Source organism: Uloborus diversus, chromosome 8 (assembly GCF_026930045.1).
Source record: "Uloborus diversus isolate 005 chromosome 8, Udiv.v.3.1, whole genome shotgun sequence".
Taxonomy (NCBI): domain Eukaryota; kingdom Metazoa; phylum Arthropoda; class Arachnida; order Araneae; family Uloboridae; genus Uloborus; species Uloborus diversus.
Window position 1 is genome coordinate 136,481,102 of NC_072738.1, and position 14,040 is coordinate 136,495,141.

Genomic DNA, 14,040 nt, shown 5'->3' on the forward strand with positions numbered 1-14,040 from the left:
ATACACGGAGGACAAATGACTGAATCGGATTCTTGGATATTCGACTCCGACTCCTTTTTCCCTAAATGAGATTGACTCCGACTCGGACTCCGCAGCTATGATTTAAACTGCGAAATAATTATTGTTAATATGACTTGTTTTTATTTTCACGCTCAAGTATTAATTTAGGTATTCAGTTTGCGGCGGATAAACTCGAAGTCATTTATGTTTCTACATAAAGATATGCGCAGACGATTTTTTTTTATTCACAGTGAAAATTATTTCTTTAAGTTGATATTTTATTGTTTTTATTTATCTTGGTAAGTGCATTAATTCATTTAAAAAATTATTTTTGGCAACAGGGGAAAAGGAAACGATTTTTTTTTTTTATGTGATGTATTTATTTTAATGAGCTTATTAATTTTAATTATTATTTTTTCGTTTCGAAAGCTGTTAAAGAATTTTTTTTTAATGGAAAAAAGTGTATTACCTGCTTTGTTTAAAAGGTGCTTCTATTTTATTTGTTCGTTTATTTATTTATTTTTTAACGCATCTATTTTTTTAGATGAATAAGGATATTTTATTCCTAGAAATCAGCTTAAAATATTAAAAAAATATGTTTGAAAAAATTTGCAATTTTAGCTATTTTTGACAATATTGATCAGGTACTAGAAAGTAGTATGGGTATACGGGAAAGTAGACTCGTTTAGTTCTAGACGGAACTTCTTGTTGTGATAATTCGAATTTGTATTAAGTTCAACGCACTGAGGCGTAACATTTTGTAAATAAAATTGATTATTTTGTTACTTTTTTTTTTTTTTTTCAATTTGAAATAAGACGTTATTAAAAAAACTTTGCGAACAGAGTAAACACTAAAAAATGGGGGGGGGGGGGGGCTGTGACACAATGTTAATAAAAGTGAAAGTTAAAAAGTACTATGACACAACGTAATTTAAATTGCAAATGAGGTGTTAAAAAAATTAAAAGACGAATTCTTAACGTATCGTATCAAGTAACGAAATTCTTTTGTAATGACATCAGAAAAGAAGAATGACTACGTTGTTTGTAAAACGTAATGTTTTTTTTTTATTTCAATTTGAGAAATAGCGTCTTTAAAAGAAATGTGCCAACGTAGTTAAAAGTACAAGTAAGAAAGTACTGTGACACGACGTAACTTAAAGTACAAAATATAAAGTACGTGATTTATAGGGCAAATAAGCTATCAAAAAAACTTTTAAAACCCAAATTCTTAGAATATTATCCTTATATATTATTTCTGTAGCCTGTTTTTGGTTTCTACGCCAGATTTTCCTCAATTCTTGATCGATTTCTTTGATTTACACCTTATTTTAAAGCTTATCGTGCTGGCTACTGACGAAAAATAGACCCATGGTTTAAAAATTGTTTTTTTCATCCAAAAAAAACCTGTTTATAAAGAACCAGAATGAGGTTTTCGGTTAAACTTATAACTTTAACTTGCACTACGACCGACAGAGCTGAATAGCTTGATCGGCAGAGCGTTCTCGTCTCGCAACCAGGAAAATGCGTGTTCGGGCCCACGTCCAGACAATCTGCATCAGAAAATTAGAGAAATATCGCGCATTACATGACCACTTAATTAAGTAAATGACAAATACGAGGGAATAGAATAAATGAGAAGGCAACGCTCCTTGCTGATATGAAAACTTGAAGTGACTTTGTGCTAAATTACTTCGGAATTGTAAGTTTTTTTTTTGTTTTGTTTTTTTTAAGCTTTGGCTCTGGTAAGAAAATTAAAGCATAATGTAAGCGAAAATATAATTAACAGGTTTAAGATTTCAGACTACAATAGAATTTTTTTTTGTTCAGAAAAAAATAATCAATCGTATGTTGAAATATATATTCTTCTAATGAGTTTTTGACTCTTTGTACATATAAAAAATTTACTACCTCAATTTGAAGGGTAAAATATATATTTTTTCTTCTTTTTGCAAAAAAAAAAAAAAAAAGCTTATCACATGTTTACTACATTCGAAAAGCTACGCTTAAAATAGAGCATAGTTCAATTTATTTTGTATTTTAACCGTGCTGTTAAATGATGAACACGTGCTGCCATCTAAGTCATAACGGTTCAAGCAGCCTGCGGTAACGAATTGTAAAAATGTTCAAAGATAAAAACATTTCTCTTCAATATCTTATCTTATATATTATTCCCTTATCATTTTAAAACTTATCAGGCTGGCTAATGAAGAAAAATAGACTTACGGTCGAAAAACCAAGTTTTCGAAAGCGCCCCTTGCTGTTTGAAAACCTTGATGCAACCTGTAGTTCATATGCATTTTTTTTTTTTTTTTTTTTTGCAAAGTTCTAATGCAGTTTTCCAATTTTTTACGTCGCTTTCGGCAAAAAAAAAAAAAAGACTGTGTGTGTGTGTTCATATTTTAATAAAGCTTAAAAGCACTGGAATTAGTTGTTTGGTTAAAATGATAAGTTTTTTTCGGTAGAGCGTTCGGCTATAAACTATCTGAACTTCGGGTAAGCTTGGGCTCTCCGACATAATATCAAATTTATATTAGTATTACGCATTACATGTACTCATAACATACACACGTAATAAAATAAATGCAATGGGAATGCTACTTGGTGTTTCGACTCCTTTATGCAGGCTACAGTTATCATTCGGATAAGTTGATTGTTAATCGAACTGTGTTCTTTGACTACATCCAGACCACTCAACATAATGTAAGCATAAAAAAGTATTAGATTTACCTAAAGGAAATGCTTTTTTTGCAGAAAAACATTTTCATTGCATGTTGAAATGTAGATTTTTCTAATAGCAGTGTTCAACCTTTTGTACAAATGAAAAAATACTGCGCCAAAAAAAAACTACGAGTTTCACCCAGCAAATCTTTAATTTTTTATTCGCGCAAATACGATATAAAGCATTAAAATTATTATCAACTTCATTAGCAAGAAATCATCTTCTACTCCTCTGTTTTCTGCTGAAAAAAAAAAAACATTTTGTCTACGTTCGAAAAATTACACTTAAAAAACGGACTCAGTTCAACTGGTTTTGGTTTTGAATTTTAAGTGTTCGATTAAAAGAGAAACATGTGCGGGCATTTAAGCCGTAACTGTTAAAGCAACCTTCTATGTGAAATAGTTCAAAATTCAAAGATAAAAACACTTATTTTCAATCTAAATTATTACTTCTCTAGAATGCTTATTTCAATCGCTACGTGAGATCTTCGTTATTCTTTAATCAAATTCCATGCTTTTCGAATAATTTTAAATCGTATCATGCTGGTTAATGACAAAACATAGAAGCATGATCTTATTATTATTATTATTGTTATTATTTTTTTTTTCGCAAAAAGCTTTTTTGCTTTTTTTTACTACGCATTCCTTTAATGAATAGCTTTCGAAAAGGAAGGCGCAATTGCTAGGTTTGTTGGGGTGTCGGGCTGTTAATCAGAATGGCTCCAATTCGAATACGTGCCAATAAATATCTCTTTTATGTTTCTTTTTTTTCCTGTCAGATGCTCACATGGGCAGGACTGTATTTCCCACAACCTGTTTTTTCACATGCACAATTATTGCTTTTTCAGGAGTCACTACTCAGTAACTTTTAATGATATTTATGTTTGCATTGAAAATATGTACGACCAAAAGGTGAGCGATGATCAAATTATCACAACGTTGTATTTAACGAGGTTTTGTTACTGATGTCTTTAAATTACATGCCTTCTCTTCTGCGCTTACTTTTTTTCGGTTCTTCTTCATAATGTCCTTCTTTTGAAATTTTGAAGAGCGAAATGCCTTACGAAACGATTCAAAGCACAGTGCGGAGTTCGCACGGGTCGACTAGTCCTTATATATTATTTCTGTAGCCTGTTTTTGGTTTCTACGCCAGATTTTCCTCAATTCTTGATCGATTTCTTTGATTTACGCCTTATTTTAAAGCTTATGGTGCTGGCTACTGACGAAAAATAGACCCACGGTCTAAAAGTTGTTTTTTTCAGCCGGAAAACATGTTTTAAAGAACCAGAATGAGGTTTTTGGTTAAACTTATAACTTTGATTTGCGCTATGACTGACAGAGCTGAATAGCTTGATCGGCAGAGCGTTTTCTTCGTAACCAGGAGAACGCGTGTTCGGGCCCACGTCCAGACAATCTGCAACAAAAAATTAGAGAAATATCGCGCATTGCATGAGCATTTAATTAAGTGAATAACAACTAAGAAGGAATAGAATAAATGAGAAGAAAACGCTCCTTGCTGATATAAAAACTTGAAGTGACTTTTTGCTAAATTACTTTGGAATTGTACGTTTTTTGTTTCTTTTTAAGCTTTGGCTCTGGTAAGAAAATTAAAGCATAATGTAAGCGAAAATATAAATAACAGTTTTAAGATTTCAGACTACAATAGAATTGTTTTTTGTTCAGAAAAAAAAATAATAAACCGTATATTGAAATATATATTCTTCCAATGAGTTTTTGACTCTTTGTACAAATAAAAAAATTACTACCTCAATTTGAAGATTAAAATATATATTTTTTCTTCATTTTGCAAAAAAACAAATAGCTTATCACATTTTGACTACATTCGAAAAGCTACGCTTAAAAAAGAGTTACTTCAATTTATTTTGTATTTTAACCGTGCAGTTAAATGATGAACACGTGCTGCCATCTAAGTCATAACGATTCAAGCAGCCTGCGGTAACAAATTGTGAAAATTTTCAAGAATAAAAAAATGTTTCTTCAATATCTTATCTTATATATTATTCCCTTCTCATTTTAAAACTTATCAGGCTGGCTAATGAAGAAAAATAGACTTACGGTCGAAAAATCAAGTTTTCGAAAACGCCCCTTGCTGTTTAAAAACCTTGATGCTGCCTGTAGTTCTTATGCATTTTTTAAAAGCAAAATTCTAATGCAGTTTTCCATTTTTTACGTCGCTTTCGGCAAAAACAAAGCCTGTGTGTGTGTTCATATTTTAATAAAGCTTAAAAGCACTAGACTTAGTTGTTCGGTTAAATTGATAAGTTTTATTCGGTAGAGCGTTCAGCTATAAGCTATCTGAACTTCGGGCAAGTTTGGGCTGTCCGATATAATATCAAATTTATATTAGTATTACGCATTACATATACTTATAACATACAAACGTAATAAAATAAATGCAGTGGGAATGCTACTTGGTGCTTCGACTCCTTTATGCAGGCTACAGTTATCATTCGGATAAGTTGACTGCTAATCGAACAGTGTTCTTCCTTTTTTTTAAGCTTTGACTACATCCAGACCACTCAGCATAATGTAAGCATAAAAAAGTATTAGATTTACCTAAAGGAAATGCTTTTTTTGCAGAAAAAAATTTTCTTTGTATGCGGAAATGTAGATGTTTCTAATAGCAGTGTTCGACCTTTTGTACAAATGAAAAAATACTACTCCAAATTAAAACTACGAGTTTCACCCAGTAAACCTTTAATTTTTTATTCGCGCGAATACGATATAAAGCATTAAAATTATTATCAACATCATTAGCAAGAAATCATTTTCTACTCCTCTGCTTTCTGCTGAAAAAAAAAAAAAACATTTTGTCTACGTTTGAAAAATTACACTTAAAAAACGGACTCAGTTCAACTGGTTTTGGTTTTGAATTTTAAGTGTTCGATTAAAAGAGAAACATGTGCGGGCATTTAAGCCGTAACTGTTAAAGCAACCTTCTATGTGAAATAGCTCAATATTCAAAGATAAAAACACTTATTTTCAATCTAATTTATTACTTCTCTAGAATGTTCGTTTTAATCGCTACGTGAGATCTTCGTCATTCTTTAATCAAATTCCATGCTTTTCGAATAATTTTAAATCGTATCATGCTGGTTAATGACAAAACATAGAAGCATGATCTTATTATTATTATTTTTTTTTTGGCAAAAAGCTTTTTTGCTTTTTTTTACTACGCATTCCTTTAATGAATAGCTTTCGAAAAGGAAGGCGCAATTGCTAGGTTTGTTGGAGTGTCGGGCTGTTAATCAGAATGGCGTCAATTCGAATCCGTGCCAATAAATATCTCTTTAATATTTCTTTTTTTTCCCGTCAGATGCTCACATGGGCAGGACTGTATTTACCACAACCTGTTTTTTTACATGCACAATTATTGCTTTTTCACGAGTCACTACTCAGTCACACTTTTAATGATATTTATGTTTGAATTGAAAATATGTACGATCAAAAGGTGAGCGATGATCAAATTATCACAACGTCGTATTTAACGAGGTTTTGTTACTGATGTCTTTAAATTACATGCCTTCTTTTCTGCGCTTACTTTTTTTTTTTTTTGGTTCTTCTTCATAATGTTCTTCCTTTGAAATTCTTAAAGAGCGAAATACCTTATGAAACGATTCGAAGCACAGTGCGGAGTTCCGCACGGGTCGACTAGTATCACATAATGACATTTACAAATAAAAAATTACTACGTTGTTTGTAATTTTTTTTTTTGAGCAATCACGATTGCTTATTGCTTTCATTTGAATGTTTTTGACGTTCCTTTAATTTTTCCCACCGCCACCCTCTGCACCATCACCGTGGACAGGCGGGCTCCTCACGATGCTGCACCTATAGCGAAAGCCGTCTCCAGGTTGCATCCATGTCCTACACACACGCGCATACATACACAACTCTACACACACTCGCTCACATACACACAAACACATACACACATACACCTATACACACATACACAAACACATACACACCCAAACACATACACACACAAACACACACGCATACATACACACACATACACACAACTACCTACACATTCATGCCTGCACACAGACACAAACACATATGCCGACATACACACACATACACACAACTACCCACACATTCCTGCCTGCACACAGGCACAAACACATATGCCTACACACACATACACATACCCCACACACACACCCATACACATGCCCCCCCACACTTATGCCAGCACACAGACATAAACACACATACCCCGTACACACAAACACACATGCCTACATACACACACTCGTGATTGCGAAAAACATAATTTGTCAAATTCAAATGCCAAAATTCAAATTAATTTTACTTATTTATTATTATTATTTTTTATTTTTTTTATTTTTTTTTTGAGAAACGACGTAATTAAAAGAACTCTGCCGACGTAGTACAAAAAAATTAAAAAAGGACTTTGACACAATGAAAATAAAAGTAAAAGTTAACAAGAAGTTCTGTCTAGAACTAGACGAGCCTACTTTTCCGTATACCCATACTACTTTCTAGTACCTGATCAATATTCTCAAAAATAGCTAAAATCGCAAATGTTTTCAAACATATTTTTAAAATACTTTAAGCTTATTTCTAGGAATAAAATATTCTTCACTCATCTAAAAAAAATTAAATGCGTAAAAAAAAATTAAAAAAATTAAAAAACGAACAAATAAAATAGCAGCAACTTTTAACAAAGCAGCTAATACACTTTTTTCCCATTAAAAAATTTTTTTAACAGCTTTCAAAACGAAAAAATAATAATTAAAATTCGGAACTCCAGCGCTCGAATACGCTACCTTGCGGTGATTTACAAAACTGCAAATGAAACTAAAACATTGCCACGTTGCGTTCCATGTGTGTCTGTTGACGTAAACACAGGCAGTTTGTTCTGAGTATTTATTAACGCAATCGATGTGTCTTGGTTTGCTTTCAGCTACAGAAATTAATTCGTCCCTTAGTAGTATTCTCGAGCTTCTCAAAATAATGTTAGTTTTCATTATTTCCTTAATAATTGGTGAAAGCGAAAATTCTGGATTAACAAACTTGGATAACGTTATACAAGGTAAAAATTTTTATTGTTTTGTATGAATTTGTAAGAATATGGGGGGTTTTTTAATCTTAAATTAACTAAACTTACCATATTTTACAGCAGCATTTAGTTGGAATGGACAGTATGCAAAATATTTTCTTGAATATATTATCGTAGAACAAAATGAATAACCGAGAAAGAATTTACTTTATTCCTTTTATTCTCAGCTGAAAGGTTTCGCCAAATTTGTTTAGGGTTATAGTTTTAGTATAGTGCGAGAAAAGTAGCCTTGGCGAGATTTCGCGTTTTTAGTTAAAACATTTTTAATTTTTATCATGAATGGAATAAAATGGTAGTAAGATTACAGAATTCGATAAGTGAAAAGAAATAATGGTCAATCAACTGAAAAGAAAACGACCACCATATCTCCGTGAAAATTTTGTTGATGATTTGCATAACATGACACAATTAAATCGTAACTCAGAAATTAGAAAAATCGAAACAGAAAATTTTTAAATTAACCGATTCGGGAATTCGAGAGAAATAACTCAGCTATAAATGGAAAACAATAAGCGCTAGCCAAGCAAGGCCAAAAAGTATCATCTTCTTTCGATAACAATTTGTAATGTCATATAGAATTTTCTAGAATTAATTGTTATTCTTGTCAGGCCACAATTATTATTTAGTTTTATCAAGAATTGATAAATATCGAATTCAACATCGTGGAAATAGCTGCTTAGAACTACGAACTACGTAGTTTGCATTAATCTTTGACGTTTAGTAATGCTTCTTGAATTCTCATTTCTTTCTACGCGGGCCAGAATATCCACAAGACTCTGAAAATTACTTTAAAAAGAATAAAGCGAAAAAATCATACGTACCAACAAAATTCACAACACTTTTAGCATTTTCTTCGTTACCATGTGCGTTTGCTTTAGTTTTTAAGTCCCCCATTAGACAGTGACTTCAGTGCCCCCTATAGTTCGTTGGAGTTACGAATTAATAAGCTCATTAAAATAAATACATCATATCAAATAAAAAAATGTTTATTTTTCCCCTGTTGCCAAAAACCTTTTTTTTAATGAATTAATGCACTTACCTAAATAAATAAAAACAATAAAATGTCCACTTAAAGAAATACTTTTCATTGTCGAAATAAAATAAAATCGTCTGCGCATATCTTTATGTAGAAACATAAATGACTTCGAGTTTATTCGCCGAAAAATGAATTCCTGAATTAAAACTTTAGCGTGAAAATAAAAACAAGTCAGATCAACAATAATTATTTCACAGTCAAAACCATAACTGCGGAGTCAGAGTCGGAGTCAATCTCATTTTGGGGTAAAGGAGTCGGAGTCGAATATCTAAGAATCGGAGTCAGTCATTTGTCCTCCGTGTAGAAATTTTTGCCAAAGCTACGAAGTCAGAGTCGAAGTCGGGGAGTCGGAGTTCGATTAAGTGTCGGGCACAGGAGTCGGAGTCGCAGTCAAGTGCCCCTAAATTCTCGGAGTCGATGTCTGGAGTTTGGCGTCAAGAGCTATTTCCAACAAAATTTGTTTGAAGTAAATCCGCCTTCAAGTACGGAATCTACATTGACTTTCAGTTTCCCCGTAGGCGCTAATGTTAAGGGATTTGAACTGTTCAAAATTGAACGGAAAATTGTTCAAATCAAAAAAATATTTTATATACAAGTTTTTCATCAAAAGCTTTTTCCTACAAAGTTTGTTTGAAGCAAATTCGCCTCACAGTTCGGAATTGCCTTGAATTTCCCCGTAGGCGCTAATGTTAAGGTTTTTGAACTGTTCATAATTGAGCAAAAAATAGTTCAAATCAAAAAGTGAAATATGGGAATGAGGTGTCCTCACCGAGATCTTTCGAACAAAAAAAAGTTCTTTCGAATCGGACTATTCATTCAAAAGGTTTTAGGGGGGGGGGACAGACAGACAGACCGACAGACATTTTTCCCCATTTCAATACCCTACTTTCCAATTTTTAATTTTTCAATATTTATTTAATTATTTTATTTATTTTTGACTCTTTTTTGTTTTTCACGATATTTTTAAGTTGCATTAAGCCTTCGTTCATGCTTTTTTCTTCTTTTTCTGACTTTTACTGGGAAAGTAGGCTAAAAAGTACAATGACGCAACGTAATTTGAATTGCAAATGAGCTATTAAAAAAAATTCAAACCCAATTTCTTAATGTATGGTATTACGTAATGACATTTATAAAGGAAAAATGACTACGTTGTTTGTAAAACGTAACTTTTTCTTATTGTTTCAATTTGAGAAACAGAGTTTTTAAAAGAAATATGTCAACGTAGTTAAAATTACAAGTAAAAAAGTACTGTGACACGACGAAATTTAAATTACAAAATAAAAAGTACTACGGCACAACGTAATTTATAGTGCAAATAAGCTATTAAAAAAACTTTTAAAACCCAAATTCTTATTCTATTGTATAACATAATGACATTTAAAAATAAAAAAAATAGTACGTTGTTTGTAAAACTGTTTTTTTTTTTTTTAGTTTGAGAAACGACGTAATTAAAAGTACTCTGCCAACGTAGTACAAAAAAATAAAGGACTGTGACACAACGTAATTTAAATTGCAAATGAGGTATTAAAAAAATTTAAAACCCCATTTATTAATGTATCGTATCACGTAATGACATTTCCAATGGAAAAATGACTTTTTGTTTGTAAAACGTCATTTTTTTAAAAATTTCTATTTGAGACACAGCGTTTTTAAAAGAAATATGCCGACGTTGTTAAAAATACAAATAAAAAGTACTGTGACACAACGTAAATAAAAGTACAAATTAAAAGATACTGTGATACAACGTAGTTTTAAGTACAAATAAGATATTAAAGAAAACTTTTAAAACCCAAATTCTTAATGTATTGTATCACATAAATCTTTTCAAAGCTATGCTTTTTATTTTTTCTATTCATGTTGTTCATGTTCAGAAATCACTATGACACATCAATGTTAAAAGTACAAATATAAAAATAGTATGGCACAACGTAATTTAAAGTACAAATACAACAGTGAGATTTAACAGCCTACGTAAAAGAACGAATGAAAAAGTCATATATGTATGGCATAACGTAATTTAAGTATAAGTATGTACTATGACACAATGTAATTAAATATACGAATAAAAAAGTACTATGACACAACGTAGTTAAAAGTACAAATAAAAAAGTACTACGGCACAACTTAGATAAAATGCGTAAAAAAGCTCCAAATTTTTCAAACCGACGCTTAAAGGATAATAAGAGAATTGTCAGCTTTTCTGGTTGTCATGAATTTATTTGCAGATTTGAAAAGGTATGCTTTGTTAGCCCTCAAGACGGTGGTTTACTACATTTATAGCTCTTTATTTCATTTTCACTTGCATTTTTAATTGCACTGTGTCATAGGAATGCATCATTTCCATCATTCTTATGTTGTGAAGTATACTGGAATAATTAATTTGAAAAGAAAATTTGTATTGACATTTCTGTACATAAAGTCACACTTCGTTATACACGAAATTAGCAGAAGAAAAATTATTTAATGTTTGAGAGAAAACGAATGAAGTTCGAGCGTGTTTAAATACTCTACATAATCTTGTGAAAGACAGTAATAAATGCTTATTTCTTTTCTAATTCATTTCTGTAATTCTTCGGAATTAATCAAAAAGATAAACGAAGGTAAATATTCAATAAGTGTTGCTATAATGCCAAGCACATAAAATTTTGATGTTTTTTCTATTTTTAATGAATTCTTTTCTAAAAAGTGTGCTAAACTATTTGAAAATTAATTAGAAAGTTAATTTCTGTATTTTCATCAATGATTTTTTTTCTTAAGCTAATCGTCTAAAAAGAAAACCAAAAAAAAAAAAGATAGAGATTATAAAAAAACCTATGAAATGTTTTAGAGAAAAATAGCACGGTAAACGCAGAAAATTCCGTTCAATACGAAATATTTCATTTAATTATGAGTAAAAAATTGGTTGAAATGTTTTCTAAAGCATTTATGAATATTTTTTTTTTTCAGAATCGAGAATGTTACGTCATACCTTATTCTTTTAAGATGCGAAAACTCCATACCAGGAAATTGATAATACAAAAAAAGATGATCAATAGATTTTCTCAACTAAAAACTTAAATCTTACACCAAAGAAAATTAATTTTCTTCTGACAAATAAAAGTTCTCGCAGTCAAACATTCCCTATATTATTTATATCGAACATTATTTATATCGAATTTTTATGCTTTATTAGATTATTCTATGTTTCTAAAATTTGCAGACTATCTTTTCATATCATTTTTTCACTTTCAATATCATACGAAAGCTGCACAGATAATAACACTTATAAAAAGTTCTACCATAAGTGATAATTTAAACGTAAATTATTTATACGGTGCGAGATGTAGACAATTATACTGACATGGGCGAGTAAAGGGCAGTAACTGCAATTTTTTTTATTAGTAACTGCAATTTAACAGTACAAACTGCTTTGTTTAGCTTCAGATGAAAACCATGCAGCAAAAAAATCCGAAACATCACTGATTATATTATTACCGTGGAACGTTTCGGAATGGCAAAGGGTTTCCTTTATTTCCCCACAAAATCAAGTATCTTTACAAAAAAATTTCTGAATTGCTACAAGTTGCACGAATGCAGACTTTTCACTGGTGGGAAAAATATTTTTAGCTACCAGCTTAGAGATTGACTGTGCTTCTTTTTAAAATATATTGGCTTCAGTTCGATTATGGCCCGTTCAGTTTGACTAAGCTCCCAGTAAGATCCTAGTAAGTCTCTGCATAGCTGTAGCTTAGTAAGGCAAGGGAAATGATTGTTTCTTCCTTGCAATTCCGTCTTAGCTTTGGCTATGATTGCATTAATACTTCTGGTGCTTTCTTTGTAGGTCAGGAAGATTCTAATCAATTGCATTAACCTACATTTTTGTCCTTCAATGTTCCAGGAACATAATTCGTTTCAACTGGGAAATTTTGCAAATTCTTCAGACAGATTCATGCATAATATCAGGTATGTTACTGAATTTTAGCGAGAACGGTTCTGCTTTTTTCAGGGTATGTTACTGGCAGAAATGGGGCACATCAGTGTCCCATTATTTTCCAGGAACGTTTCTGAATTATTTTTACAGTGAAAAACTGTGGAAAATTCCAACACTTCACCATTGTTGAATTGAATGTAAAATGCGTTTTTTCAACTATCTTGAAAACTTATTTCTGCAGATATTGCCGTTTACCTGGCAAAGGCAGCGTAAATTTAAATGAAGTTCTTTATTATTCCCAGCAGAATGAGCATGGGCGGAAGCCGGAATATGTGGATCTACCAGGGGCTCATTTTTTGCACTTCTCTTGTCGGAATTTAATTTTTCAAAAGTCCATTTGAGTTTTATGTAATGAGATGAAATACTCTACATAATTTTGTCAACGGCAGTAATAAATGCTTATTTCTTTTCTAATTCATTTCTGTAATTCTTCGGAATTAACCAAAAAGGTAAACGGAGGTAAATATTCAATAAGTGTTGCTAGAATGCCAAGCACATAAGATTTTGATTTTTTTTTTCTCTTTTTAATGAATTCTTTTCTAAAAAAGTGTGGAAAAACTATTTGAAAATTAATTAGAAAGTTAATTTCTGCATTTTCGTCGATGATTTTTTTTTTCTGAAGCTAATGATCTGAAATGAAAACCAAAAAAAAAAAAAGGAAAAAAAGAGAGATTACAAAAAAACTATGAAATGTTTCGGAGAAAAATAGCTCGGTAAAGGCAGAAAATTCCGGTAAATATGAAACATTTCATTTAATTTTGAGTATAAAATTGGTTGAAATGTTTTCTAAAGCATTTATGAATATTAATTAAATGTTTTCATATCTTTGTTATGATGTCATCATTCTTTTTCGAAGCTGGAGGATGAAGTTTAGAAGACTGTCAGCCCCATGGGGGCTGCGTCTACGAGGGTCGATCCAAAAGTAAGATTCCCATTAATTTTGCATCGTTGGAAAGGAAAAAAGTTTTTCTGTTTTTATACATAATTGCCATCTTTTTCTGTGCATTATTGTCGACGATGCCCTAACTTCTGTATCGATTGTCACAGAATTCCACTGACAACCCGTTGCGGAAGCGTCGTTTCAAGCGACTTCGTCTTCGCTCCGGAAACGTTGCCCACCAAAGTGTTCCTTTGATTTAGGAAACAAATGGTCATCACTACACTCGAGCTCCGGACTGCAATCAAGAACGGAGTGGTTTTTTG